This window comes from Panulirus ornatus, chromosome 17, assembly GCF_036320965.1.
Source record: "Panulirus ornatus isolate Po-2019 chromosome 17, ASM3632096v1, whole genome shotgun sequence".
NCBI lineage: Eukaryota > Metazoa > Arthropoda > Malacostraca > Decapoda > Palinuridae > Panulirus > Panulirus ornatus.
In genome coordinates, this window is record NC_092240.1 from 743,302 (window position 1) to 766,500 (window position 23,199).

The window sequence follows — 23,199 nt, forward strand, 5'->3', positions numbered from 1 at the left end:
GCTTGGGAAGTGAGTCAGTTGTTGTTCGCAGATGATACAACACTGGTGGCTGATTCATGTGAGAACCTGCAGAACCTGGTGACCGAGTTTGGTAAAGTGTGTGAAAGAAGAAAATTAGTAAATGTGAATAAGAGCAATGTTATTAGGTACAGTAGGGTTGAGGGTCAAGTCAATTGGGAGGTAAGTTTGAATGGAGAAAAACTGGAGGAAGTAAAGTGTTTTAGATATCTGGGAGTGGATTTGGCAGCGGATGGAACCATGGAAGCGGAAGTGAATCATAGGGTGGGGGAGGGGGTGAAAATTCTGGGAGCCTTGAAGAATGTGTGGAAGTCGAGAACATTATCTCGAAAAGCAAAAATGGGTATGTTTGAAGGAATAGTGGTTCCAACAATGTTGTATGGTTGCGAGGCGTGGACTATGGATAGAGTTGTGCTGAGGAGGGTGGATGTGCTGGAAATGAGATGTTTGAGGACAATATGTGGTGTGAGGTGGTTTGATCGAGTAAGTAATGTAAGGGGAAGAGAGATGTGTTATAATAAATAGAGTGTGGTTGAGAGAGCAGAAGAGGGTGTTTTGAAATGGTTTGGGCACATGGAGAGAATGAGTGAGGAAAGATTGACCAAGAGGATATATGTGTCAGAGGTGGAGGGAACGAGGAGAAGTGGAAGACCAAATTGGAGGTGGAAAGATGGAGTGAAAAAGATTTTGAGTGATCTGGGCCTGAACATGCAGGAGGGTGAAAGGCGTGCAAGGAATAGAGTGAATTGGATCGATGTGGTGTACCGGGGTTGACGTGCTGTCAGTGGATTGAATCAGGGCATGTGAAGCGTCTGGGGTAAACCATGGAAAGCTGTGTAGGTATGTATATTTGCGTGTGTGGACGTATGTATATACATGTGTATGGGGGTGGGTTGGGCCATTTCTTTCGTCTGTTTCCTTGCGCTACCTCGCAAACGCGGGAGACAGCGACAAAGCAAAAAAAAAAAAAATATATATATTCATTTATCTACTTTGCTTTGTCGCTGTCTCCCGCGTTTGCGAGGTAGCGCAAGGAAACAGACGAAAGAAATAGCCCAACCACCCCCATACACATGTATATACATACACGTCCACACACGCAAATATACATACCTACACATCTCAATGTACACATATATATACACACACAGACACATACATATATAATCATTCACACAATGCACACTGTCTGCCTTTATTCATTCCTATCGCCACCTCGCCACTCATGGAATAACATCCCCCTCCCCCTCATGTGTGCGAGGTAGTGCTAGGAAAAGACAACAAAGGCCCCATTCGTTCACACTCAGTCTCTAGCTGTCATGCAATAATGCCCGAAACCACAGCTCCCTTTCCACATCCAGGCCCCACACAACTTTCCATGGTTTACCCCAGACGCTTCACATTCCCCAATTCAATCCATTTACAGCACGTCGACCCCGGTATACCACATCGATCCAATTCACTCTTTTCCTTGCTCGCCTTTCACCCTCCTGCATATTCAGGCCCCGATCACTCAAAATCTTTTTCACTCCATCTTTCCACCTCCAATTTGGTCTCCCACTTCTCCTCGTTCCCTCCACCTCCGACACATATATCCTCTTGGTCAATCTTTCCTCACTCATTCTCTCCATGTGATTAAACCATTTCAAAACACCCTCTTCTGTTCTCTCAACCACGCTCTTTTTATTTCCACACATCTCTCTTACCCTTACATTACTTACTCGACCAACCACCTCACACCACATACTGTCCTCAAACATCTCATTTCCAGCACATCCTCCCTCCTGCGCACAACTCTATCCATAGCCCACGCCTCGCAACCATACAACATTGTTGGAACCACTATTCCTTCAAACATACCCATTTTTGCTTTCCGAGATAATGTTCTCGACTTCCACACATTCTTCAAGGCTCCCAGGATTTTCGCCCCCTCCCCCACCCTATGATTCACTTCCGCTTCCATGGTTCCATCCGCTGCCAGATCCACTCCCAGATATCTAAAACAATTTACTTCCTCCAGTTTTTCTCCATTTAAACTTACCTCCCAATTGACTTGACCCTCAACCCTACTGTACCTAATAACCTTTCTCTTATTCACATTTACTCTTAACTTTCTTCTTTTACACACTTTACCAGGGTAAATCTCACTTAAAAGGGGTTCAGATAATTTGATGTGTTGAAACTTCAAAGTTGACAAAGCTATAACACCTGACACAAGCACACAGACATGTGCACTATCTTATCGCCATGCCAGAGCAAAATCTAAGTTATGACCGTTAAGGTAAGGTGGAAAGTGCTTTGTGGTTAAGCGAGGTGGTCGATCTGATGATGGATTATCAAGACAATATAGCATGAAAAGAGTAGTTGAACACACACACACACACACACACACACACACACACACACACACACACACACACACACACACATGCATGCACATAAGCACACATACACACCAACTTAAGCCATCTATCGACATGCTATCAGGCAGTACAAACGTATCATCAAAGAGAGGTAACGTTACTTCCTGACAGTAGTAATGTAGTATCAGTCAGTGGTGACGCTGTCAGTGAACAGCTACGTACAATCAGTCAGTCCTGATAACATATCATCGGAGTGTGGTAATGTACCCTCAGAGTGGTAGCGTTGTCAGAGAGTGGTAACGCCCTATCAGGTAGTGGTAAGGTACTATCAGAGTGGTAACTTACTATCAGGCCATGGATAAATACCATCCATCACTGAACCATCTGGATATTTGTCTTCCGTCCTTCTCCTCCTCCTCCTCCTCTCCTCCTCCTCCTCCTCCTTCCCCCCCCCCCTCCCATCCCCCCGGGGCCTGACCTCATTATCTTCGCGTCGTTATACATTGTTAAGGTGAAGGAGAAGCTCAAGCTGGCCACGAGTGTGCTTCAGCTGTACACTTATGGGTGTACCGGATATAGAGACACAAGTGTATTTCAGGTTTACAATTACGGGTGTGTTCCAATTTATACACTCAGAAGTGTACTTCCAGTGTATACCAGTGAGTGTACTTTATATGCGAACTCGGTTGCTAGTTATACCAGCTGGACCCTCTGCTCTTTTGTTATTTTTCTTTATTCTTCAGGAAAAGAAACTGTCGATAATTTTCACATGTTATGACAACATTGTGACTGTGGTGTGTGCTCTGAGTGTTGTCATCTGCTATCATTATACACCTGCGTTTCGGAAATTCTAGCCACTTTAACCAGTCTATTGCCTCTGTAAATATTTACATTATTGTTCATAGTGTTTGATTACATTGTTTTATTGAATGATAATGTCATGGTTATGAACCGTAATGGTCTTTTTTTTGTACTTTCTAAATATCAGTTTCTTCAAATCATCGTAATGCGAGGCTCTAAAGTCAATGATTGATGACTGAACAATTACTCTACCAGCTCTCTGTACGCGAAAAATTATCATCTTTTTTCGCGTAGCACCATTGACGAGGGCTTGGAACTGTCAATAGTTATTTGTTGCATGTTCCTGTGTCCGGTAATATAAGAAAATGTTTTGGAAGTTAACAATGTAAAAGAAAAACAAGAGAAAATCTTAATTATTGGTGAAGGGGCAAACAGGTAAGTGGTAACAAACAGAGATAAGGTAAGAGGAGATAGACTGAGTATTTTGAAAGGCTGTTGTGTTCAATGATAGCGTCTCAAATGTGAGATGTTTTGGACATGTAGGTATGTGAAGTGAGCCATGGAAAGTGGTTTGGTGAACAAAGAAGAGCTGGTAAAAGAGTTTAAGGTAGAGTGCAGCAAAGCGGTTAGAGTGGATGGGATTGCGGTTGAAATTCTTAAGAAAGGGGATGATTGTGTTGTTGATTGTTTAGTTTGGATTTTCAGTGTATATATGACTCATAGTAAGGTGCTTGAATACTGGAGGTGTACCATTATGGTGCTATCATATAATGGCAAGTGGTACAACGATTATTCTTCAAATTGTGGTCATCCTTCCGTACTGAATGACGGTACCAATAACACATTACCGTTCAGTTTGACCAGTCTGGCCTATATAAATCTATTTACATACTTTGCATTTGACATCGTAAACACTCCCAATTGTTGTATGATTTGGCCAATTATTTACTAAGGTCTCGCTGATGGTGTTGTACTGGAAAGCATTACAAAAACTGTTTTTTAGAACGTCTTAAATCAGCTAAGTTGGGAGAATAGAACAACACTAAGCTTTTAGACATCCATATTTGTCACATCTTTGTTACATGAAACATAAAACGTCTTCCTAGCTTTCCAATAAGTTTTGGTCACAAACCAATTTGGATAATATAACTGCTTAAAGATACGTTTTGTATGACTACATCCATCTACTAGGCCTATGGGATCACATATCCGTAGTGCTCTTAAAAGCACAGACATTACTACAAACATTTTAGAGAAGGATCAAGTACTGAGAAATAATGACTATAATTCTCAGAGTTGGGAGGCTTCCAATAGATTTCAAAGGACAAATGATCAGATTCTCTGTTTATCTACACATCTATAAGGGGCAGTTTGCCTTCTTATTCCCATTTTATCTTGAATTTGATAGTGGGGTGGATGTTATATAATTCGTTAAAGAAAACTTTACAATTTTGGAAAGATGACCCCCAAGGACCACACACACACACACACACACATATATATATATATATATATATATATATATATATATATATATATATATATATATATCTGTAAGGCATGTGTACGTGTAGGAAGAGAGGAAAGTGATTGGTTCTCAGTGAATGTAGGTTTGCGGCAGGGGTGTGTGATGTCTCCATGGTTGTTTCATTTGTTTATGGTTGGGGTTGTTAGGGAGGTAAATGCAAGAGTTTTGGAAAGAGGGGCAAGTATGAAGTCTGTTGGTGATGAGAGAGCTTGGGAAGTGAGTCAGTTGTTATTCGCTGATGATACAGCGCTGGTGGCTGATTCATGTGAGAAACTGCAGAAGCTGGTGACGGAGTTTGGTAAAGTGTGTGGAAGAAGAAAGTTAAGAGTAAATGTGAATAAGAGCAAGGTTATTAGGTACAGTAGGGTTGAGGGTCAAGTCAATTGGGAGGTGAGTTTGAATGGAGAAAAACTGGAGGAAGTGAAGTGTTTTAGATATCTGGGAGTGGATCTGGCAGCCGATGGAACCATGGAAGCGGAAGTGGATCATAGGGTGGGGGAGGGGGCGAAAATTCTGGGGGCCTTGAAGAATGTGTGGAAGTCGAGAACATTATCTCGGAAAGCAAAAATGGGTATGTTTGAAGGAATAGTGGTTCCAACAATGTTGTATGGTTGCGAGGCGTGGGCTATGGATAGAGTTGTGCGCAGGAGGATGGATGTGCTGGAAATGAGATGTTTGAGGACAATGTGTGGTGTGAGGTGGTTTGATCGAGTGAGTAACGTAAGGGTAAGAGAGATGTGTGGAAATAAAAAGAGCGTGGTTGAGAGAGCAGAAGAGGGTGTTCTGAAGTGGTTTGGGCACATGGAGAGAATGAGTGAGGAAAGATTGACCAAGAGGATATATGTGTCGGAGGTGGAGGGAACGAGGAGAAGAGGGAGACCAAATTGGAGGTGGAAAGATGGAGTGAAAAAGATTTTGTGTGATCGGGGCCTGAACATGCAGGAGGGTGAAAGGAGGGCAAGGAATAGAGTGAATTGGAGCGATGTGGTATACCGGGGTTGACGTGCTGTCAGTGGATTGAATCAAGGCATGTGAAGCGTCTGGGGTAAACCATGGAAAGCTGTGTAGGTATGTATATTTGTGTTTGTGGACTTATGTATATACATGTGTATGGGGGGGGGTTGGGCCATTTCTTTCGTCTGTTTCCTTGCGCTACCTCGCAAACGCGGGAGACAGCGACAAAGTATAATAAATAAATATAAAATATATATATATATATATATATATATATATATATATATATATATATATATATATATATATATATATATATATATTATATATATATATATATTTTTTTTTTTTTTTTTTTTTAGCTTTGTCGCTGTCTCCCGCGTTTGCGAGGTAGCGCAAGGAAACAGACGAAAGAAATGGCCCAACCCACCCCCATACACATGCATATACATACGTCCACACACGCAAATATATATACCTACACAGCTTTCCATGGTTTACCCCAGACGCTTCACATGCCTTGATTCAATCCACTGACAGCACGTCAACCCCGGTATACCACATCGCTCCAATTCACTCTATTCCTTGCCCTCCTTTCACCCTCCTGCATGTTCAGGCCCCGATCACACAAAATCTTTTTCACTTCATCTTTCCACTTCCAATTTGGTCTCCCTCTTCTCCTCGTTCCCTCCACCTCCGACACATATATCCTCTTGGTCAATCTTTCCTCACTCATTCTCTCCATGTGACCAAACCATTTCAAAACACCCTCTTCTTCTCTCTCAACCACGTTCTTTTTATTTCCACACATCTCTCTTACCCTTACGTTACTTACTCGATCAAACCACCTCACACCACACATTGTCCTCAAACATCTCATTTCCAGCATATCCATCCTCCTGCGCACAACTCTAGCCATAGTCCACGCCTCGCAACCATACAACATTATTGGAACCGCTATTCCTTCAAACATACCCATTTTGCTTTCCGAGATAATGTTCTCGACTTCCACACATTCTTCAAGGCTCCCAGAATTTTCGCCCCCTCCCCCACCCTATGATCCACTTCCGCTTCCATGGTTCCATCCGCTGCCAGATCCACTCCCAGATATCTAAAACACTTCACTTCCTCCAGTTTTTCTCCATTCAAACACACCTCCCAATTGACTTGACCCTCAACCCTACTGTACCTAATAACCTTGCTCTTATTCACATTTCCTCTTAACTTTCTTCTTTCACACACTTTACCAAACTCAGTCACCAGCTTCTGCAGTTTCTCACATGAATCAGTCACCAGCGCTGTATCATCAGCGAACAACAACTGACTCACTTCCCAAGCTCTCTCATCCCTCAACAGACTTCATACTTGCCCCTCTTTCCAAAACTCTTGCATTCACCTCCCTAACAACCCCATCCATAAACAAATTAAACAACCATGGAGACATCACACACCCCTGCCGCAAACCTACATTCACTGAGAACCAATCACTTTCGTCTCCTCCTACACGTACACATGCCTTACATCCTCGATAAAAACTTTTCACTGCTTCTAACAACTTGCCTCCCACACCATATATTCTTAATGCCTTCCACAGAGCATCTCTATCAACTCTATCATATGCCTTCTCCAGATTCATAAATGCTACATACAAATCCATTTGCTTTTCTAAGTATTTCTCACATACATTCTTCAAAGCAAACACCTGATCCACACATCCTTTACCACTTCTGAAACCACACTGCTCTTCCCCAATCTGATGCTCTGTACATGCCTTCACCCTCTCAGTCAATACCCTCCCATATAATTTACCAGGAATACTCAACAAACTTATACCTCTGTAATTTGAGCACTCACTCTTATCCTCTTTGCCTTTGTACAATGGCACTATGCACGCATTCCGCCAATCCTCAGGGACCTCACCATGAGTCATACATACATTAAATAACCTTACCAACCAGTCAACAATACAGTCACCCCCTTTTTTGATAAATTCCACTGCAATACCATCCAAACCTGCTGCCTTGCCGGCTTTCATCTTCCGCAAAGCTTTTACTACCTCTTCTCTGTTTACCAAATCATTTTCTCTAACCCTCTCACTTTGCACACCACCTCGACCAAAACACCCTATATCTGCCACTCTATCATCAAACACATTCAACAAACCTTCAAAATACTCACTCCATCTCCTTCTCACATCATCACTACTTGTTATCACCTCCCCATTTGCGCCCTTCACTGAAGTTCCCATTTGCTCCCTTGTCTTACGCACTTTATTTACCTCCTTCCAGAACATCTTTTTATTCTCCCTAAAATTTAATGATACTCTCTCACCCCAACTATCATTTGCCCTTTTTTTCACCTCTTGCACCTTTCTCTTGACCTCCTGTCTCTTTCTTTTATATATATATATATTTTTTTTTTTTTAGCTTTGTCGCTGTCTCCCGCGTTTGCGAGGTAGCGCAAGGAAACAGACGAAAGAAATGGCCTAACCCACCCCCATACACATGTTTATACATACGTCCACACACGCAAATATACATACCTACACAGCTTTCCATGGTTTACCCCAGACGCTTCACATGCCTTGATTCAATCCACTGACAGCACGTCAACCCCGGTATACCACATCGCTCCAATTCACTCTATTCCTTGCCCTCCTTTCACCCTCCTGCATGTTCAGGCCCCGATCACCCAAAATCTTTTTCACTCCATCTTTCCACCTCCAATTTGGTCTCCCTCTTCTCCTCGTTCCCTCCACCTCCGACACATATATCCTCTTGGTCAATCTTTCCTCACTCATTCTCTCTATGTGCCCAAACCATTTCAAAACACCCTCTTCTGCTCTCTCAACTACGCTCTTTTTATTTCCACACATCTCTCTTACCCTTACGTTACGTACTCGATCAAACCACCTCACACTACACATTGTCCTCAAACATCTCATTTCCAGCACATCCATCCTCCTGCGCACAACTCTATCCATAGCCCACGCCTCGCAACCATACAACATTGTTGGAACCACTATTCCTTCATATATATATATATATATATATATATATATATATATATATATATATATATATATATATATATATATATATATATATATATATATATATATATATATATATATATATATATATATATATATATATATATATATATATATATATATATATATATTATCCCTGGGGACAGGGGATTAAGAATACTTCCCACGTATTCCCTGCGTGTCGTAGAAGGCGACTAAAAGGGGAGGGAGCGGGGGGCTGGAAATCCTCCCCTCGCGTTTTTTTTTTTTTTAAATTTTCCAAAAGAAGGAACAGAGGGGGCCAGGTGAGGATATTCCAAAAAAGGCCCAGTCCTCTGTTCTTAGCGCTACCTCGCTAACGCGGGAAATGGCGAATAGTTTAAAAAAAAATATATATATTTATATATATATATATATATATATATATATATATATATATATATATATATATATATATATATATATATATATATATATATGTCAGTTGATATACATCGAAGAGACGAAGCTAGGACGCCATTTGGTAAACTTGTTTACCAAATGGCGTCCTAGCTTCGTCTCTTCGATGTACATCAACTGACTTATATTTCTCTCTTGTGTCTCCCCTGATGGTGTGATTATTACACGAAAGTGCACTTGAGAACTTATCGTGTTTCATTTTCCCCGTGGACTCATAGGAATATACACATGTGCATAATTCATGCTTGCTGCCTTCATTCATTCCTGTCGCCACCTCGCCACACATAAAATGATAACCCCTCTCCCCGCATACTCGCGTGGTAGTGCTAGGAAAAGACAACAAAGGCCACATTCGTTCACACTCAGTCTCTAGCTGTCATTTATAATGCACCGAAACCACAGCTCCCTTTCCACATCCAGGCCCGCAAAACTTTCCATGGTTTACCCCAGACGCTTCACATGCCCTGATTCAATCCACTGACAGCACGTCAACCCCGGTATACCACATCGATCCAATTCACTCTATTCCTTGCCCGCCTTTCACCCTCCTGCATGTTCAGGCCCCGATCACTCAAAATCTTTTTCACTCCATCTTTCCACCTCCAATTTGGTCTCCCACTTGTCCTCGTTCCCTCCACCTCTGACACGTATATCCTCTTTGTCAATCTTTCCTCACTCATTCTCTCCATGTGACAAAACCATTTCAAAACACCCTCTTCTGCTCTCTCAACCACACTCGTTTCATTATCACACATCTCTCTCACCCTTTCATTACTTACTCGATCAAACCACCACACATCACATATTGTCCTCAAACATCTCATTTCCAACACATCCACCCTCGTGCGCACAACTCTATCTATAGCCCACGCCTCGCAACTATATAAGATTGTTGGAACCACTATTCCTTCAAACATACCCATTTTTGCTTTCCGAGATAATGTTCTCGCCTTCCACACTTTTCTCAACGCAACCCTCTCATTATTTTGAACAAGGGCAGGGGTTACTGATCAGGTGAACTGGCCAAGAGGAACTGGATAGAAGAATTGTCATGGTCTGGGTGCGGGAATCGACGAGGTGGCAACTATCAATCTGATCCCTCCACCTCCTCCCCCAGGCAGCCAGCAACACGTCCACGGTCTCCTCAACCCGCGTTTAGCTACTGCAGAACTTCAGATTCACAAAGTTTAGATTTAATGAAAATGATCCTCTAGAAGGAATTATTCATGATAGAACTCTTAGTAAAACACAGTGTAGGCTGGAACGCTTCCTGTGATAGAGCAGAGCACAGTGTAGGCAGGAACGCTTCCTGTGATAGAGCAGAGCACAGTGTAGGCTGGAACACTTCCTGTGATAGAGCAGAGCACAGTGTAGGCTGGAACACTTCCTGTGAAAGAGCGTCCCTCCAGTCATGACAAATCACACTAGACTCCAGAACCAACATTTCCACTCAACGGTTCAGTGAGGCACTGGTCACTTCCTCCCTACATCGTCTACTATATGACGACGAGCATTCCCGAGTGGCGCTGTTGATGGTCAGATGTGTCAGTAATGTGTGCATCATGGCTGATGGACCGACTCATCCTCGCAAAGGGATTGAAAAGGACCCCCCCCCCACCCATCACCACCACCACCACCACTTGGTTGTTTAAAATCCTTTTTCGTTTCCTTTTTCTTCTCTCCTTCTTTCCGTCTCTTTCTTCTCCTGTCTCGTGAACACACTTCCCCTAGCCTCGCTAGACAGACTGCGAATGAAACCTATCATGGCTGGAAGCTCTTACCTTGTAGTTTCTCATGTTTTCGGGTTTTCTTTTTCGCGTGTGAAAAGGTTGAGCGCTCGTTCTCCGGCACGCAAAAATCCAAAATGTTTTATCCAGTGTTCCTTCAAGATTATACAATATCTCGGAATGAAACTTTCTCCAGTTTATTTGAAGGGTTTTCTCAGCATACTTTTCTTCTCATACATTTATACCTTTTCTCATGTATTTTCTCTCCTTTTGTTCCTGTTGATGGAATTATCATAATCTCATATCAGAAAATACCAACTGAATTATTATGAAAATTTGAGTTTAGTAATCAAACATGAGAACAGTCATGACCATCTCTCCTAGAATTCCTGTATGACTATAGCATGATATAGCAATGAGTCTCAGAAAATTGGAATCGGGTATTATTACCCGTTGAAAGCTTCGAGTCCGAGCAGAATGGCAGCATCGGGGAAAGATTGAAGTATTCACAGCAAATATTATTAGACACTGGTAATACCTCTGTTAGATTACCTACTCCACACGGATCACTGTTCTTCATCACTTTAATTTTTCAAGAACTTCCACCGGAGATTTACAAGATGATAATCTGAACAGGTTACGTATTACATTCTTACTTCCATACCCAGCATATCCTGATGTCTGACTGACACAGCTCCTGGCCAGCGATTCACTGATCACACGCTAAGTGTCAGCACATTACTGCTGGGATGTTCCTCACACCCACACTCTCCCCGCCACGGGTAACACTCCTTTCATACAGATATGTCTCTCTGTCTCTTCTCATTAGGTCGTTGTCACCCTCCCCTCAGACGTGACTACCGTTCTTGCAGTCGTTACATAACGTGAAAGCAAATCTTGATACAGCAAGTATATAAAAGCTCTAAACCTAACCATCTCGTCCTAGCAGAACTGAACTTTATCCTGGGTTTAGTCTTGAACACTTGCACTGCAGCCTCCCAGCACAGCGAAGTTCTTTAATGGGCTATAATCCTGACAAGCAGGATAATGGGTCAGTACAAAACATAATACTTTAGATTTATATAACACGCCAGTGTTACACCCCCACCCCCAACTCAACACACACACACACACACACACACACACACACACACACACACACACACACACACACACACAACACGTCCAGATACCTCCATGGTTGTTTCAGCAGCGTTAAATCTAAAGGAAACTTTTTAGAAATCGAAGTCTTTTCGACTGTAAAGAATGATCACACAGATAATCGTTTTGGTAAAACTGAATTAGCTGAAATTTTTCTCTAACTTCCAAACTTCATCCAAATCCTTACCATATTTAGATGTTCCTTCAGAAGAAGCTCCGAGTTCCATAGTCAGGGTTATCGTCAGCGCCACCTAACGTGTGACCACATTGGTCGTCACCGCCTTGCCAAGTGTCTCCTGATTTCAAGTCCGCTAAACTTTTCCGTCTCCTGGTGACTCGTGAATTTTAGAGATATTTACGGAAGGACTGACTCTTGTGCTTCAATATTCCTTTATCTGGAAGGAACGTATTACCTAATATAGTTTCTGTCGTTTTTATTTCGGTGAGAGTGAGGGAGAAGGATACGAATGTTAGGTATGTTCATCATACGAGGAAGACATGGAGAGATTCTTCTCACAGATTGTGGCTGAGCAGCACATGGCAGCTACAAGAGACAAATATATGATTAACTACAACATCTGGGAGTGTTCAGTCACGTGCTGTCATACTGTGGAGAAAATTTCGTTTGAACCACATGACCGTCAGTTACCAGCACATTTGTGTGCACGATTGGTCCTGAAGCATGTTTATAAACATACATGTATGTGTTTCAGAAACATGCACGCACTTGGACCTAATAGCAACGGCAGGGAGCTCAGCAGATATGTCTGTTTCCCATGATAGGAAGCTCCACAGCTAAAAAGAAGGCTCCGTATTAAGATATAACGAAAACGATAGATGGAGGCGGACGGGGAGGAACCCTCACAAACACTTTGAAACCCCTTGTTCTTCGACTCCTTCACTTTCCGAACGCAGTCTTAGTCTCAAAATATAATTTTTCCAAAGAGAGATAAAGATCATTATCGTCACTGGTAGACTGTACAAGGATAAGTGCTGGAGATGATGCTGTACACTGAGAAGGGTAGCGTCGCTCATCCTGGCCACTCACCACTCCTTTTTATTCAGTAAACACAGTGATGAGTCATACTAGAAAACGAAAACATTATCATGTCTCATCAAATGACTTCCTTGTCAAGTTTCTTGATTTTTATTCATACAGATCTGATATAATCATCTTTCATGGTAAGTCACTTACTTTGTAGTGAGCTGATTACCTCATAGTAATCAAGTATTTTACAATGACCCAGTTACTTTATGAACAACTGTCACTTAGTGTCATGACTTCCGGAGTAAATAATTCATCCCGCACATTCACTTTCATAAACCAGTCACAGTTTATCGTCTCTCTTCCTTTCTCTGTCATTCATTCTGTCGATTCATACATGTTTCTACTCCGTCTCCTAATTGTGGAAGAATGTCTTTCATGGTGCCAGTAAGTCACATAGTTTAGTTTCTACACAAAATATAAGAACAAAAGCATGGATGAACTGTGGTAACAAGTTCTAAATGCTCCAATTTTTCATGAAAAGAAAAATGTAACATGAGTTGCAGAGGTTTTGTGTTGACAGAAAATGAAGAGGAAAAATGCGAAGAGGCTCTGAACATAATCCATTATCATAAGTTTGTCCTTTTAAGAATCATGAATCTCAGAAGACAAGGCGTTCATTTAATGTCAACATATTCAATATGTGAGAGATACTGATGATGCAGCGAGGAGGATATGCCTATTGTTTATAGCGTTACAAAGAACCTCATTGTCTTGATTTCTTCATTGTTAATTCATAAAAGAATCATAATGTCTTAATGTTGAGTCGGAGTACGAAGACGCAGGTCAGTCGTTTGCTGGACCATTGAAATTTATCTTTTCAAATACAGTGGCCAATTTGAATACGAGCCGCGTCCCACTAGAAGGATTGACTTGGTTCACTAGATTTAAACAAGAACTGTATAAATGTTTCCTTTTGAAGGTCTTGCCATGTCGAGAAGTGTTTCCCATGGGAGTTGACAGGTATTTCATAACCAGCAATCAGTTGTTTCTTGTCTTTATTCATGGAAGTTGGCAGAACTGTCATTCTGTCTTTCTCGTTTGTTTATATAAGTCCTTCGCATCCTTGATAGATATGCTACACATTAAAGATCGAATTATTCATCTCTTTTTCACAAGTAATTCTTACAAGCAATTTACTGGTGGTCTATTAGTTTTTCCTCTCGGAAAATAACATCTAATACCATTACTCGTGCACCAATATACACTTTGTCTGGCTCAATGTGAGGAAGCCTCCTCAACTTTTCTTTATAAGAGTTTCTGTTGATCATTTTGCTTTCAAGAGTAATAATTCATTTATCTGATCAGATAATCTAATTATGTATAACTAGATATTCTGAAACTATTACCTTACTCATACATATTATCCAAAAATTATCTCTCTCATGAAACTTCAAACCCTTCGTCACGGATCGTCCTTGTGAGACAACCTGCAGTGCGTCCATGAGCAGATGACCATATGACTTGACCTCTTAATGTTGTGTTCGACCCCAGCTGCACTAACTCGACTACAACCATGAATACAAGATTTATAATAGTCACAGATAATAGTCAAATTGGATATTCTTTTCCTCATTTTTCATAAGATTCTTAGATATATGTTCGAGGATATCTACCAGCCATGGAATGTTTCTCGCTGAGAAAGGATTGCTTACAGTCCACTCAGGGGTGTCTCCTCACCAAGATATGTACCACTCCACCAGCAGTGTCAGCTGGAAGTATGAATCGTTTTCACAATAACGGTGCTTTCATCCATTCGAGGTGTATACCTGCGTAGTGTTGATTACACGTCATTTATCACGCCAGGTAGTGGAAAGCTGGACAAAGGAATTCCATTTTCATGCTCTGGTAACGTACGTTATGAAAGCGCATAGTGTCTGACTACTCTTCAGATGCCAATGCCAAGTAGAGGTAAAAACAACAAATGCATGTATTTCTGATTCTCCAAAGTGTTTGTGTAATGAAGCAATTCTTTTTGGGTTAAGCTGTTATGAAATTTCAGGAAAAGTATAAGGAGAACTGATACCAATAGTCATATAATTAACTTTAAAGGAAGAGGAAATATTCCAAATTCCTCAAAGCTTCCATGGTCTTCCTAACGTATATCTTTTCCCAACACATTACATGATTATGAATTCGTCATTCCATATTTAACGAAGAGCAAACACTATATCGTTGTTTATAACAGCGTAACGTAACGTTTGATCACGCCACAACCACACCATGTAAAGACTGTCAAAACAACTCTATATACACAGTGTCTAGGCCACACCATGAGGACAGCGTCATTTGCAGACTACCTGTTCAGTGGCATGGCTTCCTAAGTGGCATAATGAAAATGGATGCAAAAGAATTCAAACAACAACAGACTATTTGGTCCCTTCAAGGCTGATTGTGGTAGTGAAAGAAACATGAATATCACAGAACAGTGTTGTAAGAGTAGAAATAAGCACATGTTAAAGATAGGAAAACTTTATAAACTTTTGATGTAGCGATGGAGGCGAAAACAATGTCATTCATAAATTTGAAGCAAATTATTTATCAAGTCTTTTCTTAAACATATTTATGGTGCTATAGGTCAACTATAGTTGATTAGTATTCCTAGGGATAGGGGAGAAAGAATACTTCCCACGTATTCCCTGCGTGTCGTAAAAGGCGACTAAAAGGGGAGGGAGTGGGAAGCTGGAAATCCTCCCCTCTCGTTTTTTAAGTTCCAGAAGAGGAACAGAGAAGGGGTCCAAGTGAGGATATTCCTTCAAAGGCTCAGTCCTCTGTTCTTAACGCTACCTCGCTAATGCGGGAAATGGCGAATGGTATGGAAATTATATATATATATATATATATATATATATAAAGTATAATAAAGAATAAAATAATATATATATATATATATATATATATATATATATATATATAAATTTATATATATATATATATATATATATATATATATATATATATATATATATATATATATATATATATATATATATATATATATATATATATATATATATATCTATCCCTGGGGATAGGGGATTAAGAATACTTCCCACGTATTCCCTGCGTGTCGTAGAAGGCGACTAAAAGGGGAGGGAGCGGGGGGCTGGAAATCCTCCCCTCTCATTTTTTTTTTTTTTTCCAAAAGAAGGAACAGAGGGGGCCAGGTGAGGATATTCCAAAAAAGGCCCAGTCCTCTGTTCTTAACGCTACCTCGCTAACGCGGGAAATGGCGAATAGTTTAAAAGAAAGAAAGAAAAAATATATATATATATATATATATATTTTTTTTTTTTTTTTGCTCTGTCGCTGTCTCCCGCGTTTGCGAGGTAGCGCAAGGAAACAGACGAAAGAAATGGCCCAACACACCCCCATACACATGTATATACATACGTCCATACGCGCAAATATACATACCTACACAGCTTTCCATGGTTTACCCCAGACGCTTCACATGCCCTGATTCAATCCACTGACAGCACGTCAACCAAGGTATACCACATCGATCCAATTCCCTCTATTCCTTGCCCTCCTTTCACCCTCCTGCATGTTCACTCAAACTCTTTTTCACTCCATCTTTCCACCTCCAATTTGGTCTCCCACTTCTCGTTCTCTCTACCTCCGTCACATATATCCTCTTGGTCAATATTTCCTCACTCATTCTCTCCATGTGCCCAAACCATTTCAAAACACCCTCTTCTGCTCTCTCAACCACGCTCTTTTTATTTCCACACATCTCTCTTACCCTTACGTTACTTACTCGATCAAACCACCTCACACCACACATTGTCCTCAAACATCTCATTTCCAGCACATCCATCCTCCTGCGCACAACTCTATCCATAGCCCACGCCTCGCAACCATACAACATTGTTGGAACCACTATTCCTTCAAACATACCCATTTTTGCTTTCCGAGATAATGTTCTCGACTTCCACACATTCTTCAAGGCTCCCAGAATTTTCGCCCCCTCCCCCACCCTATGATCCACTTCCGCTTCCATGGTTCCATCCGCTGCCAGATCCACTCCCAGATATCTAAAACACTTTACTTCCTCCAGTTTTGCTCCATTCAAACTTACCTCCCAGTTGACTTGACCCTCAACCCTACTGTACCTAATAACCTTACTCTTATTCACATTTCCTCTTAACTTTCTTCTTTCACACACTTTACCAAACTCAGTCACCAGCTTCTGCAGTTTCTCACATGAATCAGCCACCAGCGCTGTATCATCAGCGAACAACAACTGACTCACTTCCCAAGCTCTCTCAACCCCAACAGACTTCATACTTGCCCTCTTTCCAAAACTCTTGCATTCACCTCCCTAACAACGCCATCCATAAACAAATTATACAACCATGGAGACATCACACACCCCTGCCGCAAACTTACATTCGCTGAGAACCAATCACTTTCCTCTCTTCCTACACGTACACATGCCTTACATCCTCGATAAAAACTTTTCACTGCTTCTAACAACTTGCCTCCCACACCATATATTCTTAATACCTTCCACAGAGCATCTCTATCAACTCTATCATATGCCTTCTCCAGATCCATAAATGCTAGATACAAATCCATTTGCTTTTCTAAGTATTTCTCACACACATTCTTCAAAGCAAACACCTGATCCACACATCCTCTACCACTTCTGAAACCACACTGCTCTTCCCCAATCTGATGCTCTGTACATGACTTCACCCTCTCAATCAATACCCTCCCATATAATTTACCAGGAATACTCAACAAAGTTATACCTCTGTAATTTGAGCACTCACTCTTATCCCCTTTGCCTTTTTACAATGGCACTATGCACGCATTCCGCCAATCCTCAGGCACCTCACCATGCACCATGAGTCATATAAACATTAAATAACCTTACCAACCAGTCAATAATACAGTCACCCCCTTTTTTAATAAATTCCACTGCAATACCATCCAAACCTGCTGCCTTGCCGGCTTTTATCCTCCGCAAAGTTTTTACTACCTCTTCTCTGTTTACCAAATCATATATATATATATATATATACATATGAGAAAGAGAACTGGTCCCAGGACTGATCCTTGTGGTACATAACTTGCTACATCTAACCATCCTGAATCTTGATCATTAATCACAACTGTTTGTTTACAGTCTGCTAACCAATACTTATCCACCGAAGCACAACCTCATCTATACCATGTGATAACTTTGGTTACCAACCTTTGATGCTGAACTTTAACAGATGCTTTTTGAATATCTAGATAGATGACATCAACTACTTTACCTTCGTCATACATGTTGATTAAATCAGTAAAGAAATCAAGCAGATTTGTCAGACATGAGCGATTTCGTCGAAAACCAATTTGTCATTTACTAAATGATGGTCTTCTAATTGGTTTGCAATCTTATTCCAATTGATGGTTTCTATAAGATACAAGCCACAGACGTTAAGCTGATTGGACAATAATTTTCGTGAAATAATTTATTTAAATTTTTTTGAAACTGGATGACACAGCGAGCTTCCACTGCTCTGGTACATTCACCGTAGATGATTTAATGAAAAGAATTGTCAAGGGTTTAACTATTTCATTTTTTGCCTCTTGCTTTGTCCTTGGATACATACATAACCAGTTTTATCAAGATAATTATTGGTCTTTTCGAGCTTCTGATGTCCCGCTTTCTTAAACAACAGACACTTCTTGATGTCATCGTTCCGCTATTTCGGCTTCGCATTTTAAAAAGACCGTATCTTGCACCTTGGCACAAGGTACGTCCATGTCACTTTCATTCATAACATCATCCCAAGTTTGCCTCTCAAGACCAATTTGAAAATCTTTAAAATTGCAGGTCTGAAATTTGGTATATTTCGCGACTCTCATGTTAACCAGCCAGCATTACAGGCAGTGTTGAAAGGTAACTCAAAAGTAACTCTCCGATGATCACTTGGTCTGATCTTTTCTCCGACTTCAGCATTGTTAACGAGATCCTCATTTGTTTTTGGAGCTGACTAATATATTCTCGTCGCGCGTAGGTCTATCAGCTAATTGTATCAAGGCACTATTAAGCAGATTTAGGTAAACCCCGAACTACTGGAAAGGGATTCTCCCCACTTAGATAATGGGAAGTTGAGATCTACTATGAATTGTTTTCACTCCTAATTTTTGCTATAGATCATGTAGTCTTTTGTGTACCTCTGGTGTCTGTGCTGGGGGCCTATAACTAATCCTACTGATATTTTCTTTCGAAACTTATCTTTCATTCTTTCACGAAAATGAAGTCGATGTTATCAGTAGTAACATTTTTTAGCACAGGATCTAGGTGAAATTTCATAAAAAGCAAGACACCATTGCCTACTTTATTTCTCGCATCAGTGCGAACTATTGTGAACCACGAGATGATGTAATGGCCGAGGTAATCTCTGGTTCTAATATCTACCCAAGATTACGAAATACCAATTATATCATAATTTTCTTCCAGTACAGTTCTCTCTAACTTCGAAAAATTTTTTACGTATCCTCCGTGCGTTAACATAGAATATTCTTTTAAATGACTGAGACCTTTTTTTATGTATATGTGCAACAGAGGCAGTGGGGAACCCACCTGGGTGAACAATGTCCGTAACCTGGACTTGAACTGTCCCAACCCGATCGCTGCTTCCACCTGGGAATTGATCTCATGCTACTGTAATCTGCCCTCCCCAGACCTGCCTCGTTCCCAGACGGCGGTGTCAGCTGACCAATCCCCCAGCACTACCTGTGAAATGAGCTCTACTACCTAAGAACTGACCACTGGGTATTCTATCCTACGTCGTTCCTTATCTTCCTTAATCTATCCTGCTCCAGGTCTCTGACCTCAAGGTTACCTGTCCTGCCACGGGCCCTCATATTCTGAATCCCTCTTTCTGTTTTCCTATTCTCTGAGTACCTAACTAGTTTATGTCTATCGAAAAAAGAGCTTAATATTATCATTTAACACTCTCCTACGACGGGCTTTCCCTATTCCATTCAAGTGAAGTCTTTCCTTGGCAAAGAGGCTTCTATCTCGGATACAGTGACCCCATAAATCATTACAAAGGACGTTTTTCTCCTTACTTTTGTACGTCATATCTGGGCAGCGATCCCGGTATGACTAAATTCCTACAGCTGCACTACACCTGGAGGTACTCAACTCTTGCAGAATTGTTCGTCCACGCAAGAAATTTCACCGAGATGAGGACGAAAAAATGTGTCTTTAATAGCAAAGTAGGAAACAAAAGATACAAATTATAGGCGGAGGGAACTAATTACGGTCGGTGGCGGAGCAGAAAGAAAATACCAGCTCAACCTCTGCTCTCCATGACGTATGATGCTCGTTTGTTATACGTATAATCCCAGAGTCTCATGAGCCCAAGACGCAAATGGCCTGTGTTATGATGACAAGCTTGTGTCCGCTGTGTACAAATTTCTATGTGACGTTTCTGATCCCAAGTGATACCAGCGTGCCCGAGGCTCAATCGCCTCAAGCCGTCTAGCATGAAACAAGTAGTGTATCCTGCTGAACAGCATTAAATATGTAACCTGGTAAAGTGTCATGTTAACTTTGCGAACACAACAGCACGATTTTTGAGCAAGGCGGTGTGACTCTTCAGTATGACGCCCAGACTCATGGATATGATGACCTGATCCTGATCTTTGATCTGACATTAAAAGGTCAGGTTAAAGGACAGGTCATCACACCCGATGGTTGTGCTGTTGGTGCTGAAGAGGTTAAGCAGAGTAGATTTATTATCATGACTGATGGGAGATTCATGCGTGGTCACACACTCCCCTTGCTGGCTGGTTTGTGTATGTATGTCACGTTAGGTGTACACATAGCGTCAGGTAGGCGATGTTCCTCCGCATAATGAATCCACGGGGTCCCTGGAACACTGTTCGCCTCTCAACACGGTCTAGTAAACTTGTGCTGACGAAGGTGCTTCTTCACATCTTTTTTAACAAGTTTCTTGCTTAATCTCATAATATGGCCTCAGGTCGTTCTAGCCTTGCATCATTCCTAGAACCGTCTCGTGTCTACGTCATTAAGCTGGTGGGTAAATTTAAGACTCCTAGCCTTCCATTAACTTAACTTTCTTAATTCTTATATATACTTTGTTGCCCTTCTTTGAACTTTCCTTCTTAGTTCTTTGTGCTTTTTTAAATGCGGTGACCAAACTTGAGTAACGTACTTTGGTTGGTATTACCTAGGGTATGGGCATCTTGCAGAGGATTTCCTTATCCATATACAAGAATGGTATCCTAATATGTTATAAAAAGAGTTATAAAAGTAGATCGAGTTACTTGACCCTCCACGTCTCCATCCCAGCCATAGTGTGGACACTGTCATTCAGGCCGGTAAATAATTCCGACAGACATTACCTGCAACTGTTGTGTACTTTTGAATTTTTTTTGTAGAATTGTCTTACGAAATAGATTCAGTATAAGATACAAACAACACATCTGTTTCTCTGTACGCATATCTGACGGTTGAAGGCCTGCTGATAACTTTGTCCTCGCAGTCGCCTATTCATTATATGACCTCACATCTATGTATAAGTTATATGGACTACATAGCCTCTCCAGCCTAGGATATCACTCTGTCAACAAACACTGTGGTTGATATTTGTATATGTTTAAGTTCACCATATGAATATAGATAAATGGAAATAAATTCAGAGGAAACTAATATCACCATCGGTAAACACTCCTCTGCAGGCAGATCACTACCAACTCAGCCTTTGTTAAAGTCTTGATTGACAGTCAAGAAAAGATCGTTACCGGTAGAACCATCATGCAGAGCCTTCAACATGACCCCAGGTCCCTTCATCATTATCCAGTGGACCACTTTGCTACCACTCATGGGTCGTAATGGGTTGCGCTTTTTTTCTAGAATGGATGTATCGGCCGATCTTCCTGTCTTTTCGTATTTCCTGCATTTGGGTTGTTTATGACAAAACAATTGACAATAGTGCTTCAATGATCAAAGGATGCGACACTGTCAAAAATATTTTGAATGCTCTCTGCATATGAACAAAATTAAAACTATATCTATCTATATATATATATATATATATATATATATATATATATATATATATATATATATATATATATATATATATATCCCTGGGGATAGGGGAGAAAGAATACTTCCCACGTATTTCCTGCGTGTCGTAGAAGGCGACTAAAAGGGAAGGGAGCGGGGGGCTGGAAATCCTCCCCTCTCGTTTTTTTTTTTTTAATTTTCCAGAAGGAACGGAGAGGGGGGCCAGGTGAAGATATTTCCTCAAAGGCCCATTCCTCTGCTCTTAACGCTACCTCGCTAACGCGGGAAATGGCGAATAGTATGAAAGAAAGATATATATATGCAAGAGTTTTGGAAAGAGGGGCAAGTATGAAGTCTGTTGGGGATGAGAGAGCTTGGGAAGTGAGTCAGTTGTTGTTCGCTGATGATACAGCGCTGGTGGCGGATTCATGTGAGAAACTGCAGAAGCTGGTGACGGAGTTTGGTAAAGTGTGTGGAAGAAGAAAGTTAAGAGTAAATGTCAATAAGAGCAAGGTTATTAGGTACAGTAGGGTTGAGGGTCAAGTCAATTGGGAGGTGAGTTTGAATGGTGAGAGGCTGGAGGAAGTGAAGTGTTTTAGATATCTGGGAGTGGATCTGTCAGCGGATGGAACCATGGAAGCGGAAGTGGATCATAGGGTGGGGGAGGGGGCGAATATTTTGGGAGCCTTGAAAAATGTGTGGAAGTCGAGAACATTATCCCGGAAAGCAAAAATGGGTATGTTTGAAGGAATAGTGGTTCCAACAATGTTGTATGGTTGCGAGGCGTGGGCTATGGATAGAGTTGTGCGCAGGAGGATGGATGTGCTGGAAATGAGATGTTTGAGGACAATGTGTGGTGTGAGGTGGTTTGATCGAGTAAGTAACGTAAGGGTAAGAGAGATGTGTGGAAATAAAAAGAGCGTGGTTGAGAGAGCAGAAGAGGGTGTTTTGAAATGGTTTGGGCACATGGAGAGAATGAGTGAGGAAAGATTGACCAAGAGGATATATGTGTCGGAGGTGGAGGGAACGAGGAGAAGAGGGAGACCAAATTGGAGGTGGAAAGATGGAG